Below are 9,748 nucleotides of genomic sequence, written 5' to 3' on the forward strand. Positions count from 1 at the left end.
GTCCCTGTGGCAGTGGGTTGCCATGGGCTACCATGTGTAGCCAGCAGCCAGCGTGAGCGGCCAGCAGCCGCAGTGAGCGGCCGTCCAGAAGCCGGCGGCTGATCTGCCTCAAGCTCCGGGAAAAGCACAATGATGGTGCCAACTTGGGCCAGTGAAGCAACGTCCTCCACAACTAGACTGAAGAACAAAAAGGACAGCAACTTGTCTGTTCCCCTTCTTCCAATTCCCCAATAAAAATCTTTAAAAACAAAAAAAAGAGTGGCATAATGCATGTCTCTTGAGCACTCATATGCAATCCTCCCCTCCACAACTCCCTACGACGCCATCAAATTCTTTCACTGTAAAGAATGTGATGAAAAAGCCAGGGGCTTTATCAAATTGTGAGTCATATAACATCTAACCACCTTAGAGGTACTTAGAGATGAGCTCAGCCAACCCCACTTGTTGGATGAGGGTGAGGAGGAAGAAAATGAGAGGTGGGGGTGGTATTGCTGAGAGAGTTGCCCCCAAGTCCCATGGCCTGCTAGTGGCAGAGCCAGACTTAGATGCTGGCTTCCTAATTCTTATTCCTCTCTACATGACACCACCTCCCGTTCCCATCCTGCCCCACCCACCTTAGAAATCTTAAACTCAATAGCAAATCCAGCTTCTCTCTGCATCTCTAGAAGAAGGTACTCCTTCTCCGAGATGCCACTTCTACATCCTTGTTGGCTGCTGCCACCTAGGGAATTAAAGTGAGTTCTCCTCCTTGGGCGGATGCGTGGGACAGCGGTCATGAGCTTCTATCCTGTTCAATGCCCAGCATCTTAATGAGTCATCCTTAATGCTGAGCTCACCAATTAGCAAACTATTCATATCCTGGATATTAGGATAATACTCATCTGATCCTCATTGCTGAACACATTCTTTTGTTTGTTCTTTGAAATTAGGGAAATATTCAAACTTGGATTTAAAAATATTACTCCAGGAAATATTGACTAGTTGCTGAGATGCAGTTTGATACCTAATTCTGTTCAAGGTGCTGGTAAGAAGAAATTCATCTACTTCATTCTCAACACTGCAGGTAGGAGAATACCAGATCAACTAACTCAGGTTCAATGTGTCAAGACATATTAACTCAAGTTCATTGTTAACCATACTTTCACTTTTCCCAAATCACTCCCTATTTCATTGTTTCATAGCCAGATACTAGTAGTTGACAACAAAATAACCATTCATTCCTTCAACGGTGATTGCTTAAAGGCCTTCAGTGAACCAGAAACACCCATGAACTAGGTCCCCTAGATCCTAGCAAGTCGATCAACTGATTATAGAAATAATGGAAGGGGCTCTTGACAAACAGTAACAGTCCAGGATGACTTCCTAGGCAATAAAAACCAGATTCCAGGAACTTACAATTCAAGAACAGAATACATGAAAACAATCATAGTTGATTACTTTTCTAAGCAGAGAAAGTTAGAAATCATCCTATTTTAGCATGTAAGCATTTTTTCTCAGCTGCATGATTATACCATGCCACATAAAGATATGACTATCCTCTTTTAGCTAACTATTATTTAAAATTTTTAAAGGCTCTTCTGAATAGTCCTGTAGCCCTGAGTATTTCTCCATAGACTTAATATCTAAAGATGCCTAGGACAGCCTAGTGGTTTAAATACTTGGGCTTATAGGCAGTGAGACTTAGGTTCAAATCCCAGCTCGACCACTTGCTAGTTGTGTGACCTTATGCAAGTTTCTTAACGTTACTAATTATCAGGTGCCTCATCTCTGAAATGGTGATAGTAATAACTAGTTTCAGTGTAGAGTTGTGAGAATCGAAGAAAATGAAAGCTTGGCCCTTAGCACATTGCTTGCTTGGCCTATAGTAATTTCAATAAAAGTTAGCTGCTATTATCATTATCACCACCACCACCATCATCATCCATATAGTCATTGCCAGTATATGATCCTCAATTACATGGAGAAGCTAGAGAATAGGGAGGAATAGAGAATAGTTCTCGAAAAATACACAGTGACATTGTAACCAGTACTAAAAAATATACTGGATTTTAACTCAGAATGTCTAAGTTCAAATCCCAGATCTGTATGACCACCATTAGAAATTACTTAGCTTCTCTGGTCCTCAGTTTCCTCATCTGTAAAATGGAGATAATAATAGCAAATTTGTAGATTAAATAAGATGACACTAAAAAGATCAAGCCCAATGTGTGGTCCACAGGCAGCAAACTTTCCTTCCTTTGCCCTACGACTGTCTTAGGGCCCTTGCCCTTGGTCTTACCCTTGTTTATGACCATCACCTCTACAGATGGATGGCAAACCCCAACCAAGGTTTCTATGGGGGAACCTGGCTTCATGATTCTGGTCTTTTATCACGTAACCCCAAATATAAAGAAGAAGGTCCTCAGAGGTTCTTTACTAAGTATAGGAGAGAAGAAGGCGGGTTATAGTGGCTGATAAACCTTGGGGGAGGCAGGCCCTGGGAGGACAAGGAAGACCAGCAAGTTGGGCTATGAGCTACAAATTAGTGTAGGGAGCCAGAAGATAGGGGATGACTGGGGGACTGGGACCTGGTGTCACCTGTGATCAGTGTCCCCAACTTGGTGACTCATCCTCCTAACTTTTGGCAGGCTAGACAGACACACCACTATTCAGTGAAATTTAAAGGCTCTCTGAAATATAGGCAGCATTTTCTCTCCAGGTGTATTTTGAAAAGATGGCACAATTTGGATGCAATCTATTTTCCAACCTGAAGCAATATTTGCACAGTGTGCTAATGTACTTAACTCAGTAAACATGTCTGTTAGTGTGTGTGTGAGTGTGTGTGTGCATGCATAGAGTACTCTACCACATGATGCACAACACACTCACACATGTAAGTTAGTTATCTTAAAGTGGACAGTTATTTGTTTGGAATATTACACCCCAGAATTCTTCACCAGCTAGTCTATTGGGCCTGCTAGGTTTGCAAAGATCAAGGTCAATGCACACTATATTACTACTTAAATAACTAGGTCTTTGACATGCCTCACCGCCCCCTCCCCACCCCCGACCCAAAAAAATAAACCTACAACAGCTTCTAACCCCGACCCTCAATACCACACTGAATGCTCCATCCTAAAGCCATATGCCCATAATGGCAGTCCTGGTCTTCTTCTGAGCGGGAAATTGTGTTCACCTCCTAGTGGTTCCAGGCAGTAATTGCACTTCCAGTCCTCATGTTTTTTGTGTTTACCAAGTTTTACCAACAGGGTTATGGCCAATCTCAAGTGTCAAATTTAAGGACCTTTTTGAGCTGCAATGTGGAGGTGTGTTTGCACCTAGTGAGGAGCGTAAAGGTCTTTGGGTATATGGAGCACATAGCTTGCTGTGGTTGGGGTATCTTCTTTGGAGCTTCCCTTTTTTCACACATCTGGTAATGTGAAATGGGCTGGTAGCCTCCTCCTCTTATGACAACTCCAAATTTTCCCATTCCAAAGACCTTGCCTTGTCCTCTCTGCCAACCTTCCTCTCAACTCTAACCAGTAGCTATGGTCAAGGAAATGGTGCAGTGCATGTAAGAGAGGTTATTCCAGATGGTCAGAATCTTGGGACCCCAGGAAAATCCCGTGTTTAAGTTTGGGCTTAATTGCTGAAGTTCATTCCCAGTTCTTGCTTTGGATTTCCCAGAAGTTCAAAGGGCCTTAATGTACAACCTTGCCATACCAAGAAAATAGTCCTACCACCACTCACCCAGAATATGTGTGGGATTTGCTTGCTTTCAATACAATCATAGCGAAGGCCACACAGGAACTACCACTTAATAATGTGGAGGTCTGCTTACAGTGGTCCCCACAGCTCACTGTATATCCCACTAACTGTAATGGCTATGGAGTCAATCACAGACTAGGAGCTCCTTAAGGCACCGTCTGAAAGGTCTTCGTACATGATTACTCCCAGCACCTAGCACTGGGCCCAGTACATGGTATAGACTGAACTGTGACTCTCCTCAAATCCATATGTTGAAGCTCTCACCCCCCAACATGACTATATTTGGAGATAGGACCTTGAAGGAGGTACTTAAGCTTCAATGAGATCATAAGGGTGGGACCACAATCCAATAAAACTGGTTTCTTATATGAAGAGGAAGAGACACCAGAGACCTGGTCTCTCTCTCTCTTTCTCTTCTTCCCCCCTCCCCACCCTTTAGGGGCACACAGAAGAAGCCATGTTAGGACACAGAGTAAAGGTGACCTTCCACAGGCCAGGGAGAGAAGCCTCACTAGAAACCAGTCTTGCTGGCACCTGGATCATGGACTCAGCCTCCAGAACTGTGAGAAAATAAATTTCTGTGGTGTAAGCCACTCAGTCTGTGGTATTGTGTTATGGCAGCCTGAACAGACTAACACAGAAAGGAAAGCTCTTTAATGAAATTTCTATAACCAGACCATAACACGGTTCTAAATTCCAATGAAGGAGGAAGGACAGAAACTAGTGTGTATTGAGAGCTGACCAATGTGGCAGCACTGTGCCAAATGCTTCTCAGAAATTCACCAATTGACTTCTTATCTTTAAGCACTTGTATGGACCCATCCAAACGCCCAGGGGTGAGGCATTCACCCTGTATTCCCACGGGAGCTGTCCCAGCTGCTGGCTGTCAGTGATGTCATGGGTGTAAGAGCTTGAAGGCAATTTTTCACTGGGTGAGATGAAATGAGGCAGCACACAGCTCCCCCGTCACGCCGGATGCTGCCCCTAAACGTCCCCATGAGCGTCTGCAAGCACCCGGGAGTAAGCGCTATGTCTCTCACGCTGTGTCGGGTGTTATGGCCTTTCTTTCATTTTGATCAACAAAATTTAGTGAGAAAACCCGACTTCCTGTGAGGAATGAGTCAAAAGCAGTGTCAGGTTTTCATCATGAACCTTGTCTTTCCCTTCAAAAACAGACATCAGACCACCTGCAAAAACACAACCATCACGACCAAGGACTTCTTAAAAAATAAATATTCACTACAGATTTGTGAGGGAAGAAAGGCTATTGCTCCTGAACTTCAAGTGGGCCAATGGGAATCTTTGCATCATTAATCATGGAAGCAAGTCACGTGGGGGAGAGTAGAGAGCAGCGCGGCCTCCCATCCTCAGCAGGGCTTTTCTGGAGTTTTGCCCTTGAACCCTGGGTGCCGCTCACCAGATGTGAGGCCTGGAGCACTTTACTGAAACTCTTCATATCTCAGTTTTCTCATCTCAAAATTGGTGATGATGATATCATAGTGAGGATTGAAAGAGGTAATACATACAACACACTTTCAATATTACATACCAAAGAATAAGTATTCAATAAGTGTTAGTGGCTGTTAGAGGAGGGAACATGATTATTTTAAAAATGTAACCTTCTCTATACACACACACACACACACAATTCTTACAAGATGTTTTTCTACAGCTCATTTTTGTTGGTTTATTGCAAAAAAATATATAGATAGATAGATAGAAAATACATGTGGCAAGATAGTATTTTAAAATGTTAATCAACATTTTTTTCCATGTTTCCTTAAGAGAAACCCTGCCTTGGCCCATTCAGTGGGAGGCCCTCGCTGAGCCAGGTAAGGGTGAGACTGGAGCAAAGGAAAAGAACGCCTTTGGAGACTCAAGTTAAAGTTCTGATTTGTAAATCCTGAACCAGGACAGGAAGTCCATGAATAAACATTCGATTTGGGAGGCTGTAAGGTGATATAAGAGGCAGTTTGCCTGTCCCAGAGGAGCATAATAATTCTCTGGGTAGAAACGCAATGAGCAGTACTGAGAAGGTGCTGTGTGTTGCGCCCAGCCCTGCCCCAGACCTCAGCCAGCCCTGGGGAGCAGGAGGTGACAGAACCCACAGGAGGGCTTGGGGCATGTGGGTGGGGCTCAGGAGGGCGGCAAGTGTTATGCAGCAAGGTCAAACGTAACAGTGGGATGGCTGCAGGTGTCTCTAGGCGGCTAGGGCTGAGATGGCCTCACAACGTTCCCTGTTTCCTATGAGGCTTGTGGGGCAGCCAGGTATTTCCGAGAAGGGCATAGATGTCCTGAGAGAAAACCCAGCCTAGAGAAACTCTGGACCAGCAAGCAGTAAGGAGGCTATGGCATCAGTCTGGTCAACCAATTCCCTTGGAGGCCAGATGGGAATCAGGGCATCTTAGCAAGGACAGTATCAGTGAGGAAGACCTTGGAGACTCCATGCCTTCCTTGCCCTCCTCCTAATCCAGTGCCAACATGAAAGCTTCCCGGAACTTACCTAAAACGCTGGGTAAGGAAATGGAGTCCTAAATTGGCTGAGCCCAGAACCACCAAACATAGGGGTACAGGCTGTTCATTACACAGAGACACCCAGCCCAGAGAACAGGTAGAGACCCAAATCTAGTGTGTGTTTCACCATCACACCACATGTGCTGGTGTAGGGCTGTATCAGCCTAGAGGGGTACTTTTTCCAATTCGCACAATGATGCCATGGGCTAGTGGTAGATTGAGCTAACCTTGATTTAACAGAGATCTCTCTGAATTGACTGAAAAGTTTTCACCACAAGCAGATTGGGGCTCAGAGTAAAAATTAATATGAAATATATAAAAATAAAGCTACATTTCTTGTACATCTGAATCTATGGCCTGACGTTCATGACAACTATATAAAAAAATACACACAGAAACCCATTCCCTCCCAAAAAACGCACCCCTATTTGTATCATGGTCAATATTTTGAAATATTTTCTTCCAGTATTTTCTCTATGTAGTTTTCCATAACTAATATCACAAGGAATATGCTCTTTGGTATCGTGCATTTTCTACTTAAAATTATATCACAGGGGAAATCATATAGATAGGAGATCTCAACCTTGTCTGCATTTTGGACACACCGAAGGAGCTTACACAAATGCCAGTCCCCCAAAGCCATATCCCAGACCAATGCAATCAGAAGCTAAATATGTCACCAGGTAGCAGAATCACTAACTCAAGGCACAACTGTATTTAGAGTAGAGACGGTGTCTGGGAACTGAATCTTTGAGAAGTCCTAGACCAGAACGTGGTGTGAATCACCTGGAGATGTTAAAATTCAGATTCTGATTCCGCAGGGCTGGGTCGGGGCCTGAGAGTCTGCATTTCTCACAAGCTCACAGGTGATCCACTGGTCAGAGGACCACACTGAGGCTTAGCGGTCAGAAAGACGAAGAAGAACCAAAAAAATAATTTCTATTTTAAGCATTTTCCCAAGTTATTAAAAACTTTTTAACCATTATTTTTAACAGTTACATATTCATAGAATGAATAGGCCATATATTCTAACCATTCTCCTATTGTTTGTCATTTACATTGTTTTCAATTTTGTTATTATAACCAATACAGTGATAAACTTCTTTGTACATACTTCTTTGTCCCCACCTTTTAAATGAGCAACTAATAGAGGAAAATAATGAAGGTGGGAAAGCAGGCCCAGTGTACCACAGCCATCCAAGGTGCAAAGTGCCCTTCCTGTGGGGCCAGTGGTACTATGTGTCCTCAGGCAAGTTGAGCCATGTTTTCTTTGCCTCAGTTTTCTCTTTTATACAATGGGCTTTTTCTTTTCTCATATCCTTAGACTAAAAGGAGTTTATCATGTGATCTGCAACTCAATACTTCCTTCTGTAGAGTTACTGTGTTATGAAATATTTGTCACAGCTCAGGGACAATGACCGAGTGTGCCAATTGCAATCCCTGGGGTCACCCTACCCCAAAGCCGGTTACCAGGTACAGAATCACTGGTGTCACAATAATAAACAAACACTGGGACTTGGCCCACCCTTGGCTGCTGGATTTCAGTGCCAAGGGCAGGAGATCTGAAAAACATGAAAAGAAACAGTTGAATTCCAAGACACTCCTTCAGATAAAGTTTCCTTTAAAACATTTGTACCATTCTTCATCAATATTTATAAAGCAATGACTAGCTACAGCTACATTCCTCTTGGGCTATGCCTAGAACACACCCATAATACCTGGTAAAAACACAGTTGTTTGTTGTGGGGAGGGGGACACATTTATAGGCAAGATTCTTTGAAAATGAGGAACCAAGTCAGCCCCACACAGCAAAAGATAAAATCAGAATCAGTTACATGAGCACAGGAAGATGAATGCAATTTTTTAAAGGGCAACAAGATGTGGTAAAAAAAATTACGGGATTCAGGATCCTGGCTTTGATTCCCTGATTGGCCTCTTTCTAGCAGAGACTCGGAACACGTTAATGAACTACTTTGAGCTCCAGTTTCTTCTTCACGAGGTTCTATGAAAGTTATTGTAGATGCATAGAAAAATACAACTTTTCTACAATAGAAGGAGTTAGTGGATGTATCTGGCCTTGCAAACCGGCAGAATGCTAGAAACATTTGCCAACCTGTTGCAGATTGAGGCCCTGAAGGGTTTCATCTTGTGTTCTTGATCTAATTTTTGAGAAACACCAGAAATAAGTCCCTCAGTAGGTGCTACGTGGTGCCTGGAAGTTCTAAACAACTCATCTGTGGGTTAGCACTCTCATCCCTTGCTTACGTTAGAATTGCCTGGGAAGGATTTTTTAAATGCCAGTGTCCAGGCCTCACCCTCGACCAATGAAGGCCATGGTCTGGCATTGTTTACAAAGAGCTCCCAAATGAGTCTGTCGTGCCGTGTGAGCTGAGAACCACTGAGTTACAGTCTTAAGACACTGAAAATCCAAGGTGGCTAAAACTGTAAGTCATTTTTCTTCCAACAGTCCCAGTGTCAAGTAATTTATCCCATTAGCTAGTCAGTCCCCCGGCAGTGCAGAGCAGGAAGGGACACAAACAGGTGACTCTGGCCGTCCAGATGATGTACAACAGAGGAAAGCCCATAGCACCATAGATGCACTGGACCGCTACAAAGAGTCAGGGGAGGAGGGGCGATGTGACAATAAATTTGTTCACCCTCAGCATCAGTTACCTTTTATTGAATCACTACTAGGTGCCAAGTACCGTATGTCAAGCATTTCACATTTATTTTTACAATACTGATGGGGCGGCTGGGGACAGGGGTAGGGGTAGAGGATAAGGAATAGTAAAACAGTGCAGCTTTTCTGGAAAACAAGGTCGCAATATGTACTGAGAGCTCTGCAAACGTTCACGTTCTTTGGCCAAGGATTCCATTTCAAGGTGACTATCCCATGGAAAGGATCACAGATGCAAATAGTGTTCACAAAGATGGTCATTGTGGCATAGTTTATATTAGTCAGAAAGTGGGAATAACTACCCAACAAATGGATGCTGATTACATAAACGTTACTACGTTGCACACTGGAGTAGAGCGCAACCCTTAGAGATGTTTTCCTCTGTGAATAATTTTATGACAAAGTACAGTTTATACTCTAAAATATTAATTAAAACAAAGTAAGATTTAAAATAGTACCTACAGTGTGATTCAAAGTTCCAAGAATGGCACATAACTGTAACACTTTGATTGAGTAAGTTATGGTGCCGGGGGGTCATCCTGTTTTTGGTTTGTGCACTAAGGCTTGAGTGGACGTCCTCTGTAAAGCCAGGCAGGGAGGCAGATGTAAATTGTCAGCGGAAATGGGAAACAAATGACAACTGATTTGTAATACAAGCAAAATATTTGTTTCACAAGCTTTTCCACACTACTGGAATCAGGTTCTCTGTGGGTGTGAAAAAAAAAAAAGTGAAACTGAGAAAGAAAGGAAGATTTTCAGATGGGAAAACAAGAGGAATTGGAGAACGGGAGTCGGGGGCAAACAGAATTA

The sequence above is a fragment of the Hipposideros armiger genome, unplaced genomic scaffold (assembly GCF_001890085.2).
Source record: "Hipposideros armiger isolate ML-2016 unplaced genomic scaffold, ASM189008v1 scaffold_83, whole genome shotgun sequence".
NCBI lineage: Eukaryota > Metazoa > Chordata > Mammalia > Chiroptera > Hipposideridae > Hipposideros > Hipposideros armiger.